General features: G+C 41.0%; 1 protein-coding gene across 9 annotated transcripts in view; it reads left to right on the plus strand.

Annotated features, from left to right (window-relative positions):
* Nucleotides 1-20,341, plus strand: part of KCNAB1 (potassium voltage-gated channel subfamily A regulatory beta subunit 1) — a 391,355-nt gene that overhangs the window by 129,373 nt on the left and 241,641 nt on the right. The window contains exon 1 of one of the 9 annotated variants that reach the window (XM_084986505.1): nt 11,463-11,568. The gene's annotated coding sequence lies outside the window, so the exon portion shown is untranslated. 9 annotated transcript variants of the gene reach the window in all.

Raw genomic sequence — 20,341 nt, forward strand, 5'->3', positions numbered from 1 at the left:
AAAAATGATAGAAGTTTGAGAGGCAAGAAAGCAAGGGCACAGTAGTGAGGCAAGGGGAGCACACGTGGTGTCCAGAGGCTCCCAACCTCCTGTTGACACCTGAGGAGAGTCCTTCCCATTCTGGTTCCAGCACCTGCTCACCTGGCCTGACTGTTCTACTGCTAAACCATCCAAGAGTCAATAAACACTTCACCATGAAAAAATTCCTTCTCGTGATCAACTCAGCTCCCTTCAAGCTGTACTGGAAGCTTCTTGGCCTGTCCTTGGCTGAAAGGGAAAATGAGTTAGCTGTAATTTCCTGCCTCATAAATCTTCTGGTACTTGAAAACTGTTACTGCAGCTCAGCCTCCTAAGTTCCAAGATGGTTCCTCCTAGATTTCATTTTCTTATTCCCAAATGAAGTTATGATTCTCATCTAAACACTCTATACAGTGACTACATCTCATTTAAGTTATCCAGAGCTGGATACAATTCCAAGTACAGGTTGAGTAACAGAAACGTGCTCTGTCACCTTGTCTGTATTTTATGATCATGCTTACTGTTTTAGGAGGAAAAAAAAATCATTTTAATATTTTGAGCCAATCTTTGAAACAAAAGGAGGAAATGTTCTAATCTATTTATTTGAATAAAGGAGGATCAGTCTGCTGATATGCAGCACCTTTTTTTTTTTTTTTTTTTTTTTTTTTTAGGGCTGCACCTGAGGCATATTGAAGTCCCCAGGCTAGGGGTCGAATCAGAACTGCAGCTGCCGGCCTACACCACAGCCACAGCAATGCCAGATCTGAGCTATCTATGACCTACAGCAACACCAGATCCTTAACCCACTAAGTGGGGGCAGGGATCGAACCTGCAACCTCATGGATACTAGTTGGGTTCGTTACCCCTGAGCCACAACAAGAACTCCCAGATATGTAGCAATTCTTATGAGATATCAGCTCTAAATATTTTAATGTTGACAAAGTCTCTTGGGTTAAAGAAATAGAGAAGTTTAAATCTGATATATAGATTTCAGTGGTAGTTGAGTATCCAGATAGAAAAACTAATAGCTTTTAATAGGATTAATTTGCCTTTTGATAAACTTACAGAGTTTTTTTTTTTTTTTAATCTAGTTGCCTTAAATATAAAGGCAACTATGCATGAGTAGTTTCATTAACAAAATAGTTTTCTGTGCTGGTGATTAACATCTTCTAAAACAGTGCCCCCGAAGGGATTCAATTGCAGGAAATTCTAAGCACAGTGTTCTCCATGATGAGTTTGTATCTACTGGAAGGCCCATCTGCTTTGACAGAGTTCTTATGTAAGAGAAGCAAGTTTTACCCTGAAGAACATATGCCATTAAGGCACCCTCTTTTCCATTTCTTTGAAATTAATTTCCACTTTAAAGTTTGTTTTTATGTTACTGGGTTTTTGTTGTTAGTATCTTTGGCTTGAGACCACAGCAACAAGCTCATTATAAAAATCAACTGCGTAAATAACATGGCTTTAATGAATGCTATTCTCTCTCAGCTCAAGAACCAGCAAAGAATTCCTCTGAGGCATTTGATGAAAATAGACCTTTTGACTCACTCCTTCTCCATTTTCAACCTCTATGTGAACAGGCACTTCTGCATTACAGAGTTTTTGCATTTACTGAAAATGCTCAGCAGCCTTCCAACTCCAGAGGGTTTTCATCTTGGTAGAAAACATACTTGTTCAGTTGTGATGAAAAGAAAATAAACTACTTAAGGAGACTCAAATAGAAAGTGGAAGTTGGGGAGTTCCCATCGTGGCTCAGTGGTTAACGAATCCGACTAGGAACCATGAGGTTGCAGGTTCGATCCCTGGCCTTGCTCAGTGGGTTGAGGATCTGGCGTTGCCGTGAGCTGTGGTGTAGGTTGCAGATGTGGCTTGGATCCCGTGTTGCTGTGGCTGTGGTGTAGGCCGGTGGCTACAGCTCCGATTTGACCCCTAGCCTGGGAACCTCCATATGCTAAGGCAGCGGCCCTAGAAATTGCAAAAAGACAAAAAAAAAAAAAAAAAAAGAAAGTGGAAGTTGGGAAATTCATGGTCTAACATACAACTTCTCACTAAGTAATGACTTATCTTTCATTTCCAAAGAAGAAGTTTAAGGTTTCAGTTTCACTCAAATAGAGTTCCTCCAAAAGCAACATTCTGGAAATCAGGAGGCTTGGATATCTTAGTCCGTAAAAGCACAGGATCATTGTTTAACCATAGAAGCAAGCGTGTATTTGCCTGAGGACTCCAGACTCCATCAGCTGCTTCCTGAGGGCTTCATTAGGACCTTCTGTGGTCCTGTTTCAAAATAGGAATTTCAAAGGGGACACAGCAAGTATCTTTAGGAAGCAATTCTAGGCATTTTATACTGTAATATAAATAATAAAATTAGTAATAAAATTCCTATTGCTCTTGTAACAACATTAGTGCCTTGAAACAACCCAAATGTATTCTTTCACAGTTCTGGAAGCCAGAAGACTAAAATCAAGGTGTCAGAAGGGCTGTGTTCCTTTGGAAGGCCTCAGAGTAGAAAATCATTTCCTTGCCTTTTCCAACTTCTAGAGGCCATTTGCATTTCCTAACTCCTTAAGGAGTTAGGATGGCTGCTTTCTCCATCTTCAGAAGCACCTATCTCCAACTTCTGGAGAGATCTCACATCTCCTCTTTTTCACTTTGACTCTCCTTCCTCCTTCTTAAAAGGATTGCTGTGATAACATTGGGTCTAGCTGGATAATCCAGGATAATCTCCCCATCTCAGAATCTTTAACTTAATCACACCTGCAAAGGCTTCTTTACCATGTAAGTTAAAATGATTCACAAGTTTCAGAAATTAGAGCGTAAGCCATTATACAGCCTACCACATGTATCATGCAAATATGCAGAGGAGGGGAGAGTAAAGGAACCCAACGTATCAAGAATTACATCCTCATTACTTTCTCTAGAATCTAAGACTTATTCAGGTAAAGCTAGATAGAAAAAGGAATAATGAGGTCATTGAAAATACAGGGCATTGGGGATTTTCTCTGTGTAAGGCCACAGCTTAGGCTTTTAATCAGAATAAAAATTCATATGTATAGTGTGTAGCTTTCGTGTAAAGGGTTTAAAACAATTTTGTCTTGACCTTGGCAATTACCACAGCAGCTATGGCCTGAATCTTCTCTGCTTCTTAGGCCCCTTAGTGCAACACCAGCTAGAGATATCTCTTTTTGCTTTTTTTTTTCCTTTATTCAAAGATCTAAGTATGAATTAGAAGGCTTGAAAGTGGACAGTAATAGAAAAGTCAGTGGATAGCCATAAAGATCAACTGTCATTAAAATTCCATGGCTCCAAAAATACCTATCTGTTTCCAAATAGTGTGACTATCATCAGTGAGCTATGGCATCTCACTCCTTCCAAGCATCTGGGGTTTGGGAGCTGTAGCAGTGTGTCTTTCATCCTGATGTGATGCATCTGTGAGACTCTATGCACCTCGTATAATAGAACTTAACCTTTCCATAAAACTCATACTGTCCCTGCCTCATTAATGTTGTCGTAGTGGTTGAGGAGAAGGAAAGTAGGAGTTTCTTGCAGGAATGTGAAATTCTTTTTCTGAACCCTTCTATTAAATATTATTCTCTTGAAGCCATTAAGTTGGCCAGTCATTTTATTTTAATCACCAAGATGCTTTTATTCTTTTTTAAAATTTAAGTATAGTTGATTTATAATGTTGTGTTAATTTCTGCTGTACACCAAAGTGATTCAGTTATACATATATATGCACTATTTTAAAAATATTCTTTTCCATTATAGTTTATCATAGGACATTGAAAATATTCTCTCTGCTATATGGTAGGACCTTGTTGTTTAGCCCCTCCATGTATAGTAGCTTACATCTGCTAATCCCGACCTCCCACTCCATTCTCCCCTCAACCCTGCTCCACTTGGAAACCACAAATCTATTCTCCTTGTCTGTGAGTTTCTTTCTGTTTTATAGATAGTTCATTGGTGTTACTTTTTTGGGGGGGGGACGCTTTTTAGGGCTGCATCTGTGGCACATGGAGGTTCCCAGGCTAAGGGTCAAATCGGAGCTGTAGCTGCTGGTCTTTGCCACAGCCACAGCAGTGCAGGATCTGAGCCTACATCACAACTCATGGCAATGCCGGACAAGGCCAGGGATCGAACCCATGTCTTCATGGATACTAGTTGGTTTTGTTAACCACTGAGCCATGATGGAAACTCCTGGTGTCACATTTTAGATTCTACACATAAGTGATATCATGTGTTCTTTGTCCTTCTCTTTCTGACTTAATTTACTTACTATAATAATCTCTAGTTGACAAAGATGCTTTTTTTCTTATTCATAAAATGTACATATTCTGACACAAATTTTTAGATGTTTTAACTCTCATGCAATTTTCCTCTGTGAAGCTTGTTCTCACATATCAGTTGAAGCAGCTGATTGTTCCTGAGTTCTTTCCATCCCCTTCCAAAGACCCACAGCCCTCTATCACTGCCTAGAATATCAGTCTTTGAAGAATTACACTCTTTTTTTTTTTTTTTTTTTTTTTTTTCGTCTTTTGCCATTTGTTGGGCCGCTCCTGCGGCATATGGAGGTTCCCAGGCTAGGGGTCTAATCGGAGCTGTTGACACCAGCCTACGCCAGAGCCACAGCAACGCGGGATCCGAGCCACATCTGCGACCTACACCACAGCTCATGGCAACGCTGGATCGTTAACCCACTGAGCAAGGGCAGGGATCGAACCCACAACCTCATGGTTCCTAGTCGGATTCGTTAACCACTGCGCCACAATGGGAACTCCAAGAATTACACTCTTGATGCAAATCATTTAAATCCAAATACTGTCTCGTAGCCTGCAAGCAGTAAGTACCAGATTGTATCTGTTTTGAAGAGAAATATTAGTGGCTGAAGATCAAAGTGAGTTAGAAAAGATTCATTTGGAACTCAGAAATCAGGAGAATTAAAAAGACTTAAAACTTAACTTTGAGTTATAATTCCATCACTCATAATCTGTTATTGTTTTCCTGGAGGCTCTAAGGGACACAATGCTTGAGTGAGAGAGAAATATGGAAATGAGCCCTTTGGGACCTCGCTGATTTTGGAGAGCGCTGCCACCTTTAACTGTAGAGCTGGGATACAAAGCATGGGTTAGAAGTAATTCTACAATAGGAATGGCTTATTGCTGTAGAATCACTCACAGGGCTAGAAAGTTCCACATGCATTTTCACCTAAGTTGCATCATCTTTATATAAACTTGACAATGTTTTTACAGCCACCAGCAAAAACCAAAGTCCCTCTAATAGTACATGGAGGGCAGGAAGGGGATGACCAGACCTATTCTTGATGCCCTCCAGATTATTGCCAACAGTGTCTGTATTCTAACTCAGAGAAGACATTTCCCTGATGCAAATACAACAGTGGCAAGCAGAAGAGAAAAATAAACAAGTTGAAGTCTGTATGTTTCTTCCACCAACAAACGCTGCTTGATTACAGGTTATTGATGGCCACTAATGAAGCAAATGTGATGAGTTTAATAAGTGTATTGCAGTTTTATTTCTTAGCAGGAAAGTAATAGTATCTTGTGACAATACCATTGATCAAAGTATTTGACCTTTAACAATGATTAGTTTTAGAAATAGAGACATTCCTAAAATCTTAGTTTATAATTTTTTCTTGTTTATTATTCTTGCTAAGGGTATTAGCCTGCCGTATACCTACTTTGAGATGAAAATACCTTGGGGACAGGATTTGACAAAAAGACAAATACTAATTATCAAAATGTCTGAGTAACATTCTGTGCCTCTAAAATTTTTATGTTGATTGCTTCATGTAAACATCTAAACCAAAGATTGAAAGAGCTTAATTAGTATTATTTTTATTCTTAAGCAGAACTCTGAAAATGGTTAGCAAGTAGTGTTATGCCAATTTTCAGTTACAGCAACTGAGGCACAAAAAAACAGAACCTAATGACATCTTGTACAGTCCCAAATTTCGAGCTTTCGGTTTCAACTCTAAGTTCAGACAACTTCTGGCCAACTTCTGACCAGCCTATGTTTATGCCAGTTAGTGACTCAAGACTAAAAGAAATCTAATGTTGGCAAGTGATATTTCTGGGCAAGGCTCTATTTCCCCTTTTGGCATGTACTGTGGAATGGTCCAGGTGCACGGTGCCCTTTGTCATTACTTTGCCCAGAAAAAACAGGGCAGAGGCAGGACTGGAGCAGAGCAGTGGTACAGAGAATGCATCAGCTCAGGGCTGATCCAGAGTCTATAGGCTGATGGAAAGTTTAGAAGCCATTATGTTTATTTTTGGCAGCTCAAGCTATTAGAAGTCTTCCTAGAGGAGGAAAGACATCTTCAGGTTTCAGTAGGTAAATTTATTTATAGCTCCAGGAGGTAACAAATATTTTGAAGGTGAATTTTTGGCAAGTATTCATCATGCATATTTAATCCAGCAAAGGGTGTGTGTGTATTTAGCATGCAAGCACAAAACTTGTAGTAGTAATGGTAAACAACTCTACAGAAGCATGCCCAGTAGCTCAAGGTACTGCAACATTCATTTACCCAGCTTTGTCTTTTTTTAAAATTAAAGGATAATTTACCATGTCGTGTTAGTTTTTGGTGTACAGTAAAGTGATACACACACACATATACATACACACACACACACACACACACACACACACACATATATATACACATCTCCTTTTTCATGTTCTTTTCCATTATGGTTTATTACAGGATATTGAATATAGTTCCCTTCGCTATACAGTAGGACCTTGTTGTTTATCCATTCCATATATAATAGTTTGTATCAGCTAATCCCAGACTCCTGATCCATCCTACCCCCACTACTTTCTGCCCCTTGGCAACCACAGGTCTATTCTCTATGTCTATGAGTCTGTTTCTGTTTCTTAGATAAATTAATTTGTGTCAGATTCCACATATGAGTGATGTCATATGGTATTTGTCTCTTTCTGACTTAGTATGATAGTCTGTAGTTCCATCCATGTAGCTGCAAATAGCATTATTTCATTCTTTTTATGTCTGAGTAGTATTCCATTGTATATATGTATGACATCTTTATCCATTCCTCTGTTGATGGACATTTAGGTTGTTTCCATGTTTTGGCTATTGTAAATAGTGTTGCTAGGAACCTAGGGGTGCATGTAGCTTTTTTTTATTTTTATTTTTTTTGTCTTTTTGCTATTTCTTTGGGCCGCTTCCATGGCATATGGAGGTTCCCAGGCTAGGGATCGAATCGGAGCTGTAGCCACTGGCCTACGCCAGAGCCACAGCAACGCGGGATCCGAGCCGCGTCTGCAACCTACACCACAGCTCACGGCAACGCTGGATCCTCAACCCACTGAGCAAGGGCAGGGACCGAACCCACAACCTCATGGTTCCTAGTCGGATTCGTTAACCACTGCGTCACGACGGGAACTCCACATGTAGCTTTTTGAATATAGTTTTGTTTGGATATTTGACCAGGAGTGGGCTTGTACTCAGCCTTATCTTTGCTAGAAATTCCTTAATTTCTCTGTGCTCCAGTATCTGTAAGATGGATCTGGTAATCTTTCATGGGGTTGCTTGGAAGATTGCATGAGATAATATATATATTAAAAATACCAGCTGTTATAATTGTCAATAATATTGAAAACAAGGGAATAAGAATGAATGAGGCTCCATGTGCATATGGCAATATAATTGCAATTGATCTTTCTTTAAACCTTTTTTTGGGCTTTGGAATAGTCATATTTTAATTAGCCCCAGTCCTAGCAGTGTCTCGCATTTTGTGGATGATCAGTAAAGGTTTGTTTGGATAATTTGGATTTTTAATGGGCCAGTTTTCATGAGTTTCTAAGGCTTCTGTGGGATTATATTACAATGTAATTCTCTTGGCTTCCAGCGCAGGCTTCATTCTCTCTATCAGACTTGTCCTTTTCACATTCATGATCAATCTTCTCTCCTTCGGAGGCAAGAATCCTGTCTGCTTTTATTTCTTTTCTTTTTTCTTTTTTTTTTTTTTTTTTTGTCTTTTGTCTTTTGAGGGCCGCACTTGCAGCATTTGGAGTTTCCCAGGCTAGGGGTCTAATCAGAGCTGTTGCCACTGGCCTATGCCAGAGCCACAGCAACACCATCTTCAGCCTTTACCACAGCTCATGGCAACAGAGCTGAGCCCATCTTCAGCCTTTACCACAGCTCATGGCAACACCAGATCCTTAACCCACTGAGCGAGGCCAGGGATTGAACCCACAACCTCATGGTTCCTAGTTGGATTTGTTTCTGCTGTGCCATGACAGGAACGCCCCTGTCTGCTTTTGACCTTGGCTACTGAAGGGCAGCAAGGACCTATCCTTGCTGTCTCCCATTGTTTTTGTTACACATACTTATATCCAGCCTTGTACCAGAACGGAATGTAAAAATGGCGTAGATTACAACATGAAAAAAGAAAACTAAAGTGACAGAATAAAGACAAGGATTAAGGATGCTTGTAGTTATTTGTCCTAAAGCATGCACTTTCCTTGAGAACATCCACTGTCCATGCACTATGTTGCTCCAAAAGAGAAAAGTACAACTGTGTGTGGGGTCCTGTGGGGAGGTATGTGCAGGAGTCTTTGTTTTTGTTGGTTTTATGCTAAAAAAGTGGGTCTGCGTAAGATAGTGATTCCTGAGTTATCATTGGACCCTTTACAAAGAGAGGACAATCATAGCAAGGTGGTTTATAAAACTGTAGCCCTTATGGTAGTAAACAGTTAAGTCATAAAAAGAATACTCACATGCAAAACAGACTTTTAGGCAAATTATTTATATTGATACATATAATATTCAGTTTCACATTGGTCAGTTAAAAAAGGATAACCGTTCCCAAACTCCTCAGTGACTTAGATTTTGAAGACATTATGATACACAGATGGAGCTGGCTCAGTCTTCTCATGGTACATCCAGTCACTCTGACCTTTTCTCAAGGGCTAAAGCAGCCTGAGGGTCCAAATTCCCAAAGGGTCCAGGAAGCAGAGCCTCTTGAAACCCCAAGTTCAGGTCCATTCACTCCAACCCACAGTGACCTACAACATTTTCTTCTTAGGTACGGAAACAGAAGGGATCTTCTGGTTTGATTGCAGTGGGGGCTTTTAATATCCCCTGAAAGATGTTAACACATGTAGCTTCTTCCTGTATTTTTCCACTTTTCTTCAAGTTGCTTATGCTTTGTTATTTGTGAAAGTGTGTTTTTTGTTTTCCCCAAATATAAGCCTGTTGAAGAGAGTCAGATTTGAGAGCAAAGGCATTTTCCAGACTAAGCTGAGATTTTCCTGGATGGCAGGTTCAGTGACTCCATGAGTTTTGCTTCCTCAGAACATCCAAAGAACATGATAAGATGTCAGAGAAAATGACCTGTAGTATCAGAGACTGGATCCCCAGCCAGGAGTTCAGCTTCTTCCAAGATATATGAAGCAACATGTGTGGCTTGAAAATAGCAGAATCAAGAACCATGTGGTTTGGGCCAAAGTCTATCTCTGGGGTAACAGAGGACAGATGACCAATGATGGGAGGGATTCCCTGATGCCTTGGAAGGATAAAACCCTGGGACCTTGGCCCAATCCCAGCATCACAGAGGAAGCAAGGAGAGAGCCAGTATTGTCTTAAATTTCCTATCAACTTGGCAAGAGGGGGTCCCTGAGTTGAAATTAAGTAAACTTACAGAAAAATTTTAATGTGCTGTATTTCTCACATACCAAAGTTTGTTGCATGAGATTCTTATCTTGTTTGTGTGCAGTTTGGAAAGTGGACAGTTTGGACAATCCAGACATCCTTTTGAGATGGGAAACCAGCCAACCAAAGTTAAGAGGGATGAAAAAGAGGACAAATGCTTCCTGCTACAGAGACATTAGTGTTAAGGCTTTGCCGTGTAAAGACTACAGTGTCCCCAGTACCCAAGGGGAATTGGTTCCAGGATCCCCATGGATACCAAAATCCCAGGATGCTCAAGTCCCCTATGTAAAATGGCCTAGTGCATATGTGCATATAACCTATGCACATCCTCCCATATACTTTAATCATCTCTAGATCACATGTAGTGTATAATACAATGTAAATGCCATGTAAATAGTTGCCAGCATATGGAAAATTTAAGTTAAGCTTTTTGGAATTTTCTGAAGTTTTTTTTTTTTTTTTGACTATTTTTTTGATCTGAAATTGGTTGAATCTGCAGGTATGGAACCTGCAGATACAAAGGGCCAGTTGTACATGGATTTGTCTTAAGAGTGGCAAAATTATTTTGTGCAAATAGGGAACTTTTTCTCTTTGAAAGTGTTTAATTTCTTTTTGTTCTACCTTCTTAAGAATAGAAATTTTTTAATAGTTAGATAAATTAAAAATTTCCTTTTACCAACACGCTTATTTCTCAAAGGAATGATTAAATGGCCTTCATTTTGGTTTAGGACAAGAGAGAGAATTTTATTAAATTTAAAGCTGAGTTTGGTAGTGCAGAGCCTAGTAGACTGAGAAAATTAAGGGTTCTGAAGCTGTCCTGGAGCTGTTACCACCACTCTGAGGGAAGAGTGACAGATCACATACTGTGTGGTGTTCTAATCATGATGTAGCAGAATTACAAGACAGATCTGTCTCACTATTAAACTGTTGGCATTAAAGTTTTTTTCATATGTAATTGTGATTATCCAGAAAGGAGTATGGATTACACAGAATAAATAGTTCCTAGAAGAGCCCATTTATATGGATCCTTAACTAATAAGGCTGATAGGATTTTAAAGAAATGGATTTATTCAACAAACACTGAGTACCTGCTCTGTGCCAGGTACTGCTCTGGGTATTGAGGATCAGGCGATGAGAAAAATGGAGTCTTTGCCTTTAAAAAGCTTATATTTTAGAACAGGGAGGAAAGAGAAACAAACAAATATACATTTAGCATATCAGGATATGAGATCTGCTATGAAGATAAGTGAGGCAAGGGGTGGAGAGTCCTGGATGGTGCTGTTTAAAGAGGGTGGACAGGGATGTTTTTTGATAACTTTTGATCCTATACTGGAGGAAGAGGTGAGAAGGAGCCTTTTGAGTAACTGGGGGAAGATCAATTCAGATAGAGGAAACAGCAAGTGTAAAGGCCCTGAGTTGGCTTGGGAACAGTTGAGTCGAGTGAGGTTGGAATGGGCCAGGAGGGAGAAAGGCAGCCAGGAGCCAGATTGGGAGGGACTTGTGAACCATGTTGAGGACCTTGGATTTATTCTGAGTGAGATGGAGCCATCACAAGATATTGAGCAGCAGAGTGACAAATCTAATGTAGGCTTTTTAAGGATTGTTTATGGGGGCATTGGGTCGGTCCATTTGATTCAGTTCTCAACTCTGGGTCCATCCTGATGTTTCCATGGCTTCAGAAGCACTTATGAGCCATGGATAGGTGAGTAAAGATTGTCTCAGGCCCTTACCCTCCCCTTCTCTCACTCAGGATCTCAAGGATGTGTCCTGGGACTCTATTCCTGCCACTTTGCTGTCATCACTGGTTCTGAGACCTCTCTCCAGACTCAAGATCCTGAATCCAGAACACAGGTTATAAGGAGGTGTCCCAATTTCTGTCTACCAATAAATTGACTATAGAAAATATTACAGATACAAGGATTTCCCCATGTGCAAATGCTTGGAAGTGAGATTAGGTGGCAGTCATGGTTCTCCATTACTTCTTATGGAGTCAGAGAGCCAGGATGCAGGGATCAGGTTTGAAATGGCAGGCTGAGGAATTATGACTCTATTTTGAGGGTACTGGGAGCCTTGGAAGATTTGATGTAGAAGAGGGGAGTGCTCTGAATCAGGTCTTAATAGACTTTCTGTGGCCCTAGAGCAGAGAACAGAGAGTAGGGGTGAGGGAGGCTACTGTAGTACTCTAGATGGGTGTGGTAACAGGGGGACCAGGTTGGTGGCTGGATCAGGGTAGTTAGTGGCTGTGGATGGGGGTGGGGAGCAAAACATATGGCTTATGGATTTTTTTAAAAAATAAGTTTTATTGAGAGTTCCCGTTGTGGCGCAGTGGAAACAAATCCGACTAGTATCCATGAGGATGTGGGTTCGATCCCTCCAGCCTTGATCAGTGGGTCAGGGATCTGGCATTGCGTGAAATGTGGTGTAGGTCTCAGATATGGCTCAGATCCCCCGTTGATGTGACTGTGGTGTAGGCTAGCAGCAGTAGCTCAGATTTGACCCCTAACCTGGTAACCTCCATATGCTGAGAGTGCGGCCCTAAAAAGCAAAAAATAAATAAATAAATGAATGAATAAATAAATAAACAAATTTTATTGGAGTACAGTTGACTTACAAAGTTGTATTAATTTCCAGTGTACGACAAAGTAAAGCAGCTATACTTGTACATATATCCGTTCCTTTTCAGATTCTTTTCCCATATAGGTTATTACACTATATTGAATATATTACCCTGTACTATACAGTAGGTCCTTGTTACCTATTTTATATATGGTAGTGTGTATATATCATTCCCAAACCCCTAATTAACCCCTACCCCCTACCCATGTTTCCCCTTTGGTAGCCATAAATTTGGTTTAAAAAAAATGAAAAAGTTTTGCTTAGGTATCTTGATGGATAAAAGACTTTAGGGAACAAGTGCAAGTCAAGAGACCAATCAGGAGGATGCTGCAGTCATCTTCAGGAGGTTGAAGGTAGTCAGATCTCGGGTATACAAACCCATGATGATAATGATGACATCCTCTTGCATAGAAACTTCTAATCTGGGGCTGTTAGTATAGTACTTAGACTCAAGTTTGAATCTAGCTCTCCCGTTTATACCATCTTTGATGCTGGACTAGCTTTTCATCCTTCTAGGTAATAATACTCTCTATCTTGTTGGTTGTTAAGAAGGTTAAATAGCACAGTGCTGATCTTAGTGTTCAGTGTTTTAACTCCGTCCTGTTAACATTAGGAAGCCTTGTAGGACCAACATCAAGGGTTATTGTAATCATATTTCTTTGTTCTTAATAGCTGTATTAAATGGACCACACATTTTCGATTGATGGAATGTTGGACTTTAAGAAATACAGTGTATCAGCATAAAAAAATGGAACACACATATATCCTGAGGATTCATTAATGTTAGCTTTTCAGATTTTCACTGAAAGTTATTTTTCCTTTTTAGATAGGGATCCAATCCTGATTTTCCCTTATTTTTTTCTCTTCCAAAGAGAAAAACAAGAATATTTACCCCCTTTCCCCACATTTCAAAACTGGAAAACCAACATTTCCTTAGGAATGCTAGCAATTTACTTTTCTCTTGCCTTACCTATTTCTCTCTGGCACTCTACTGAGTTGCAAACAATAAATTATTTTTTTTTAAAGGCAAACATCCAGGAGTTCCCATGATGGCTCAGTGGTAATGAACCTGAGTAGTATCTATGAGGATGTGGGTTCAATCCCTGGCCTCGCTCAGTGGGTTAAGGATCCGACCACAGATGTAGTGTAGGCCACAAATGCTGCTCAGATCTGGCATTGCTGTGGCTGTGGTGTAGGCTGGCAGGTACAGCTCTGATTTGACCCCTAGCCTGGGAACGTCCTTGTGTCCAGGGTGGGGTCCTAAAAAAAAAAAAAAAAGACAAAAAGAAAAAGGCAAATATTCAATCATATGTATATTTTATTTCCATGGTTCCCAAAAATCTGGATTTTAATTCTGGATTGTTTGATGTGTTTTTTTTTTTTTTTGAGGGGGGGGGGGGGTCGGCCTTTTAGGGCCACACCCACGGCATATGGAGGTTCCCAGGCTAAGGGATCTAATGGGAGCTACAGCTGCTGGCCTATACCACAGCCACAGTAAAACCAGATCCGAGCCACATCTGCAACCTACACCACAGCTCATGGCAACGCTGGATCCTTAACCCACTGAGTGAATTTTTGATGACCAGAATTAGTCTTGAATATCACAGCCTTATGGGTCAGCAGAGGCTGCAGCCTTTTTTACTACAGAGGTCTCAGCCCTTTCTGGTTCTACATGGCAGTGGGCAGCCACCACAGATTGTTGCAGCACAGGCTCCTGGTGTCTGTCGTTCCCCCTTCAAGTCAATAAGTCTTTAGTCCCGGTTTATTATGTGCATAGCACCCTGGTTGGGTCTGTGCATAAAGCAAAGGAAATACTGAACACTGCTTTTTCTTTAAGGGTCATCTCATCTTTTACTTTATGAGGGAATCAAGATTCACCTTCTTAAATGAATTGAGAACAATAGCAATAATATGAAATAGATTCCTTAGTAGAATTAAAACAGTGTAATAAGTTGAATGTTGTAAACCATAGATCCCAACTCACTGAATTTTTGTGTTCAGCATCAAATAAATAGGAGTTAGCTGACTTGTTGTCACAAAAGGAGGGGCCAGGAAAAGGCTGGCAGCCCCCAGAATTCCTGCCATCTTGTGACCAGCCTGATCTATATCAAGTGTCACAAGCCAGAGAATGAAGGGGCAGAACAATGGGCTTCACAATTCTGGGAACTAGAGAGAATATTAGGTGCTTAGTGCAATGTTGCCCATTGCTCAGGAATTGAGACTTGTCCCATATAGACAGCTGCCAGATACGGTGGTCAACCATGTCCTGTACATCTCATTGAGAAGGGGTATTTCAGCAGAACTAGCCCTGGTACAATTTCTACCACTCACTCACTCAATGAATAGAGAGAGGCCGCCTAGGGAGAGAGTGAGATGTCTCCTTGTGAAATAGTATGTAGTCTTTCTCCTTTCACTAATCCCCTGTAAGGGAATGGGATCTTTTTCCTCCCACCCCAAGCCAAGAGGGAGACTCCAGGAGAATAATTCATCAACCTGACAAACTACCAACCCGTCCTCAAAATCGGGAACAGCGATGGATTCCATCCTGATGGTTATTAAGTCACTGGCAATGGCCACGGTGTGAAGGGAGGGTCAAGGGAGAGCTGGCTGGTGCCACAAGGGGCAAGGACATGAAGTATGAAAGGGTATGGAGACGGGATCCCATCTGGGCCCTGGAAACTAAGGCCAAGGAGATGAAGACTGCAGGCTGCAAATTTTTGGGTGGTATAGGGGAGTACACACCAGAGGAGTTGATAAGAAGCCCTCAGCTGAGGGCTGATAGGCTAATCAAGGCTAATCACATAAAGCTTCTTCTGGACCTCAAGAAAATAAGGCAGGGCAGCAGTTAGGTCCCAGACATGAAGAGTTCCAGAACTCTCCACAAGCAGAGAAGCAAGATGTCTCTCTCTCTCTCTCTTTCCCTCATTCTCAGTTACAAGAACAAGGAGAAATGTGCAAGGAAGAGAGGGGAGAGGGTGTCCAAGGGGTAGAAAGCCCCTATCCTCCTCTACTCTCATGTGCCAACAGTGTCTTGACCAGCGTAGGGTCAGGGATGAGAAATGAAGAGAGATGTGAATTAAATATGAGGTGGACATTTTAAAAGGAGCAAGGCTGAATCTAGGAAGTGTTTTAAGAAAAGTGACTAGAAGGGTATGGAATTTAGTCAACATAGCTTCATGAAAAATATCACCTTTCATGGTGTAAAGGGGGGTGGGTGTCAAGGAATAGAGTTGAAAGAAGTGAGTGAGAAAATATTTATAATCCAATGAGGTAAGAGACTGTGCAGTGGGAGAGCAAGGAAGGGAGAGGTGAGTTTGACCAGAGCGGTATCAAGAAGGCTTCAAGGAGAACTTAGGACTTGAGTCCTCTACTGAAGGGTGGCTAGGGGATGAGTGGAGCTGGAAGAATGAGTAAGCCACGTGGGGCGGTGAGGGGCCCAGCATATATGGTGTCCAGCCTCAGGGAGTGTGACAAGGCTGCACACATGTGACCAGCCTGGATCAGAGGTGTGCAGTATTCCTAGCTAAGAAACTGGGGCTCAGCCAGAAAGCTAACCAGCAGTCATTACATGTTCTTTAGCACCAAGGAATATGACAGAAAGGGTGTCTTAGGAAGACAACTGGACTGTGAAAAAGAGAAGAGGAAAAGGTGCTCTCAGGAAGCTATATGACCCATCATGTGTGGGGCAGGGGACTCAGAAGCATGACTGTGCCTTCTTATGCCCCATTTATTTAGCCCCATTAGTGACTACAAGTAATGCAGTTGTGCACCCGAGTCCTTTCTTTTAGGCATGTGAAGGGCTCACTGGGGAGAGAGGCAGGGCCTTGAAGCTCTGCAGCCTGTTTTTGTTTTTGGTTTTTTGGGGGGTCTTTTGTCTTTTTTAGGGCTGCACCTGCAGCACATGGAGGTTCCCAGGCTAGGGGTCAAATCAGAGCTACAGCTGCCTGCCTATGACAGAGCCACAGCACGCTGGATCCAAACTATGTCTACAATGTACATCACAGCTCACGGCAACGCCGGATCCTTAACCCACTGAGCAAGGCCAGGGATCAAACCCATAACCTCATGGTTCCTAGTCAGATTTGTTTCTGCTGCACTATGATGGGAACTCCTGCAGCCTGTTGATAGTTATCTGTATGGAAGACAAGACTCCACATCCTCACACATGCAGTGATCAGCTTTGGAGCACTCCAAATGTGCAGCACATGTTTGATTTATGCTACATGCATTTCTCCTGTTATGTATAATTTTACACTGCTCTAGGCATTAGTCACTATGGAAACATAATGCTGTGAGAATGGACAGAACCAAGTGATATGAATGGTGGCAGTATTTAGGTGGTTTTATGCAACAGTTGGCAGTATGGATGTCTTTGCTAAGTAGGTGGCAGGTATTGTGACCACATTTATGTTGGCCATCTCCTCTGGTCGATTATGTGGATATTAAACTTAAAACAGAAAATAGGGCTACATCTGCACCTAGAGGATTTAAATACAATAAAAAATGAACTATTGAGAGTTATCAGAAAGAGGGAGATTTTTTAATATGCTGAAACCAATAAAATTTCCCCAGAATATATATGTACAAAAACTAATTGTGGAAATGTCAAATATCTCATAATAATGAACATAGTTCTCTGTGGATTTGAATGGACCCAACTCTGCAGTGAAGAAATGGGGTTACTATTGCAAGCTCAGAGGGTGTAGATTGACTGCTCATTTGACCCTCTCCTCATGGTTGAGAAAATTTCTCTCAGGGAAAGAGGAATGTCAGCAGCTGCCTTTTCTGACAGAAATGGCCAGAAGCCTGGCTCCAGCCAGAGTGAGTCCTGAAGTCTTCTCTCACTTTGTAAGTATTCTGCTTCCTGCCCCTGAGTCTCCTTAACCCTTCAGCCCACCCAGTATATCTGACTAGATTTTTTTTTTTTTGCTTCGCATTTCTATTTCTTATGAAACGTTGACTAGCTTACCCTCCATAGCACCAGTAGCAAAAAACATTAGCTCAAATCTGTACTTTCTTTTTTTCCTTAGCTTTTTAGGGCCACACCATGGCATATGGAAGTTGAATCGGAGCTTCTGCTGCTGGCCTACACCACAGCCACAGCAGCGTGGGATCCGAGCTGTTTCTGTGACCTATACCATAGCTCATGGCAGCACCGAACCCTTAACCCACTGAGTGAGGCCAGGGATCAGACCCACATCCTTATGGATACTAGTTAGGTTTGTTACCACTGAGCCACAATGGGAACTCAAATCTGTACTTTCAAATGAAATTCACTGGGAGAATTTAAGCAAATTCTGATTAACAGTAGACACGGTATGGCTTGGGTATGTGTCTACATTGGCTGGATTCAATATTAAGATGGACTGGAACAAATCCACGTTGTTTGGTAGGAATTTCCTCTCTCCCTACTTTTTTGGCTATGTTGGTAGGCTGGATAATTTCCTTCAAAGATATTCAAGTCCTAATCCCTGGAACCTGTGATTATTACCTTATATGACAAAAAGAACTGGCAGATGTGATTAAATTGAGGATCTTGAGATCGAGAGATTATCCTGGATAATCCAAGTAGGTCTTAGGTGTAATCACAAATAACCTTGCAAGAAGGTGGCAGAGGGGATTGACTACAAAAGAGTCAGACAGAAGGCAATGTGATGAAAGAAGCAATGAGAGATTTGAAGATGTTATGCTCCTGGCTTTGGAGATAAAGGAAGAGACTGAGAGGCAAGGAATGAAAAAGCAATAGGAGCTCGAAAAGGCAAGGAAATAGATTCTCTCCTAAGAGTCTCCAGAAGGAACCAGCCCTGTCTGCATCTTGACTTTAGCTCAGTAAAACTGATTTGGAACTAATCTCCAGAATTTCAAGGGAATGAGTTTGTGTGTTTTTTTTTTTAAGACAGTTTGTGGTAATTTGTTATAGCAGCAATAGGAAACTAATACAGTTACCTACCAAGCTAAACCCAGGAAATTGGAGAGGAAATGTCATCAGGATTTTAGTGACTAGAGTATGGAGTGACCTTCTTTTTTAACTTAACGATTTAAGCTTCAAACCCCCTTCTCCATTTAGCCTTCCTTTCCTATCTGGTCAGAAAGATTTCTTTCTTTTGCCTTTGTGTATACAACTCATATGTTACTTTCTGCCAGGCATAATTATTAATTATCTGATGGGTAAATTCTTATCCGTGAACTTGATAGTAAACTCTTAGAGGGCAGAAAACCCATCTTATGTTTTTCCTTGATTAATTCATTTAACATTTATTGAACACCTGCTGTATATCCGGCACAATTTATAACATTAGACAGTGGGAGGTGGGAATGAAAAGGCAAAAATGTATGTAAATTTATGCAATGTATTAAAATACAGTGTCAAAAATGTACAAGCAGGAGTTACCATTTACTAGGTCCTCACTATGTATAAGCACATTATTAAGTTCTTACATTTATTCTACTTAAAATTATCAAATATTTAAAATTATCAACATCCCTATGAACTTGGTATGCTTATCTTCATTTTAAAGGCAAGTATACTGAGGCTTAGAGAGGAAATCAGTCCAGGGTCACCCAACCTGCCTGATTCCAGAGGTCAGTCTCTTAACCATTCTGCTTTATTGCCTGAATGTGCCTGCCCAACTGGAAATCAATGTAAGCAGGAGCTTCAAGGATGAGTGGCTTCCATGGCCCTGCATCAGAATCATGCACATCAAAGACACAGAATGCCAAATGCCTATTGTCTAATTAAAAGCTGGTCATAGGTTAGTAGCCTGTGATAAGTGCATAGATAACTCCAGTTCATGATACAGAGGATTAACTGACCTTCACCATTCTGTAGCAGCATTTTCTTGGGTCTCTAAAAAAATTCTTCAGGAATCTTGTGAACAAGAGGCAGGAAGCTGGTACATAGTTTGTTGATAAGAAAACTGAGTCATCAAACAATTAAATGATATTCACAGTATCAGAAAATTAGCCAGAATGAGGCTAAAGAAGGTGAGGCTTATCTCTGTGGTGCTGAATGGGTGCCCATTTTTACCTCCTATGCTTTGGCTAGCCAGCCTTGTCACTGGGGAGGAGGTCCCCAGCAATGGATCTATAAGCAGAGTGGGCTGGTGACCTGGGTACACTCAGGGGCTCTGATTTTCCACTACTTGATGATGAATATCAATCAACTTGCTGAGTTGTCTGAGAGCCCCTCTGGCCACCACTTCCACAGTAGGGAGCACCTTGCTCAATGAGATGTCCTGGAATTCCTCTTAACCTGAAGCTTTATAGATTGATTCCCATTCCAATCCAGTGTCCCAGGATATTGTCACATATCTACCTGCCTTCTAGCTTATGCACAGGAGTGGAATCCCTCTTTTTACTCTTTCTTACGGAAGGCTGAATTTATTTTTCTTATTTCCACCATGACTAGTATGGAGTTTGTATCTATCTCAACTATAGCATAAATGGGCTCAATTTTTCAAAACATTCCTCACTACTGTCCATATGTGGGAATTAAGTCATTTTATAAAATATATCTTCCTGTCTGTATTATTATATTCCCTAAAGTATGTCTTGCTGTACAGAGAATTATCAATGGTGAATGACATTAAAATGATCGCGTTCTCGTTGTGGTGCAGCAGTTAACAAATCTGACTAGGAACCATGAGGTTGTGGGTTTGATCCCTGGCCTTGCTCAGTGGGTTAAGGATCCAGTGTTGCCATGAACTGTGGTGTAGGTCGCAGACATGGCTCAGATCTGGTGTTGCTGTGGCTGTGGTGTAGGCCAGCAGCTGTAGCTCCAATTCGACCCCTAGCCTGGGAACCTCCATATGCCACGGGTACAGCCCTAAAAAGAAAAAAAAAAAAAGATTGTATATAAATGTGGGATCCTAATAGTTGGAACTTATACAGGTTTGAACTGTGGACAAATAGTAGTAGATGCCCTGATAAAGGATTTGTACCATGGAAGAACAATGGCGTTTTAAACTTCAGAATGAATATAATATTCATTACACATGTGCTTATGCATGCCACACACAC

The sequence above is a fragment of the Sus scrofa genome, chromosome 13 (genome assembly GCF_054392235.1).
Source record: "Sus scrofa isolate SSC_HxYL_T2T_F1_AM1 chromosome 13, Sscrofa_HxYL_maternal_Yorkshire_Landrace_v2.0, whole genome shotgun sequence".
Classification (NCBI taxonomy): Eukaryota; Metazoa; Chordata; class Mammalia; order Artiodactyla; family Suidae; genus Sus; species Sus scrofa.